We start from the raw sequence: 2033 nt of genomic DNA, 5'->3' as shown, positions 1-2033 counted from the left end.
TCTCTCTCTCTCTCTCTCTCTCTCTCCCCCTCTCTTTGATTTCTTTTATTGACACAACAACAACGTGGGTGCAAACGTGAGCAAATTAAAAATTCTGGTTCACCCACGGCCACTGGATACCTCACAATCGTATTCAAATATTTTAAACATTCTCCTAGTAATAACTCCTTGCCTTATGTCTGGAGCTTCGTTAAACTGGCCGTTTTCCTCCAGTACTTTTGCAAAGTCCAGATGCATGCATATCTGCGCACGGTCCCGTAACATCACGCCTTAGCGCAGGTAGGACGTACGGTCCCCTAGCGCCAAACACTATGGGCGCATACGGTCCCCTAGCGCCAAGCAAGAGCTATTGGGGCGTACGGTCCCCTAACAATAGCCCTAGACTAGTGAGAGTGCAGTCTTTTGACTTTTGACACAATTACACAAGATCCTAACTTATTAAGGTCTAATTCTGGTTTTACGTAAAATCCCCCAACAACAGTTACATTATAATGTAACCTCCTTACACCCACAAAAGACTCACAAGTTAGAAGCTGAGTCCGAATAAATTAAATTTTAAAAAATTTTTCGGACCAGAGTCCGAATAGAGAAAAATTATATTTGGACTCGAGTCCGAGTAGAGCTGGCCAAAACCAAAACCCCACAACACAATTGTCAAGTTTGTAGGCCTAGAATCTAGATATATCTATGAAAGTGGCTATTCTCACCCGCCCGGAAGTTCTCGCAAGATCTACTCCTACCCTCTTCTCTCTCTCTCTCTCTGTCTCTTTCTGAATACTGTCTATCGGTGTGGACGATCAAATTGACCAAAACAAAGTTAAAAAATGATGTTAAAACACAAAAGTAAATTAATTTGGTTGTCTACAAAGATGCTACGGCTATTTAACTTTTCGAATCGAGCCGAACTACGCAGGTCGCCATTTTGCTCTCGCGCTACTCCTCTCTCTCTTTCTCCCTCTCTCCACTGCCCACAGACACAATTGTACGCTTTTAGTAGGCTACAGTTGAAATGGAACGTTTGTTCACGGCACAGAATTCTACAATTTTTCTGTTATCACAGTGTAGAATTCTGTGGTTTAGGGTGAACGCAAAATTTGTTGGCCTAGATCTAGGCTATAACGGTGAACGCGCACCGGGTGAGAATAGCCAAAAAAAGACTCGCCTGCACTCTTCTCACCCCGGGTGAGAATAGAGGTGGCCTATATCTATATATATATATATATAATATATAGATCGAGAGAGAGAGAGAGAGAGAGAGAGAGAGAGAGAGAGAGAGAGAGAGAGAGAGAGAGAGAGATCTATGTCTAGAATTTAATCTAAGTCAAGATTTTCTAGAGATGGATATTCTAGACTCGATTCTTGATCTCCCTCTAAAGTCTAAAGTTAGATGGCTGAGGACCGAGGAGAATTCAACTGCAACTGAAAGTGGAAACTGAAACAGAAATCCAACACTAGACTAGAAAATCCGGAATTTTAAAGTTTATTAATCTAACAACTTATTTTTTAAAATCTAGACTATCTAGATCTAGATAGATTCTAGATCTAGACTCTAGATCTAGAAAATCTAGTGTCTACACAGAGACAGAGTCAGAGCAGAGACGAGTCAGAGAGGGCTAGCTAGCAGTGCTGGAAACTTTGGAAGACCCTTTGAGTTTGAGGCCAACTGGCGCCAACTGCAAGCATTTTATGAAGAATTGATAAAGTATAATGTAAGTACAGATCACAATACATCACACATACCTTATAAACTGTGCGTACACGAAATGTAACCCACAATGAGATCAATGAATTTTTTCGCCAGAAACTAGCGGCTTCTCTGCTGGAGTGAAGCTGAAGGGCCTATTGTTTAGTGTTTACTGCCGAATACTTCCGGTGGCAGTATACAACCGAAGGAGCTCTCCTGGCCTAGAATACAGTTGTTGTCAGGCCCGAATTTTGAATGAAGTGCAAGGTCACTGCCCTTTACTATGTGAAATCAAACCAATCTTTGGGCCTATCATTGAATGATTGTTGCATCCAGGCCTGAAACCGAT

The 2033-nt window shown here is 41.8% G+C and overlaps 1 protein-coding gene across 1 annotated transcript in view; it reads right to left on the bottom strand.

Annotated features, from left to right (window-relative positions):
* Positions 1-1876, bottom strand: part of LOC101847377 — a gene marked incomplete at its 3' end in the record, with an annotated part of 61054 nt that extends 59178 nt beyond the window's left edge. The window contains 1 exon segment of the mRNA XM_013088537.2: positions 1741-1876.
* Between the last annotated feature and the right edge of the window lie 157 nt (positions 1877-2033).

Source organism: Aplysia californica, unplaced genomic scaffold (genome assembly GCF_000002075.1).
Source record: "Aplysia californica isolate F4 #8 unplaced genomic scaffold, AplCal3.0 scaffold00758, whole genome shotgun sequence".
In the NCBI taxonomy this organism is placed as follows: Eukaryota; Metazoa; Mollusca; class Gastropoda; order Aplysiida; family Aplysiidae; genus Aplysia; species Aplysia californica.
Note: the sequence above shows the minus strand (reverse complement) of the source record. Positions and strands in the feature narration are given on the sequence as shown.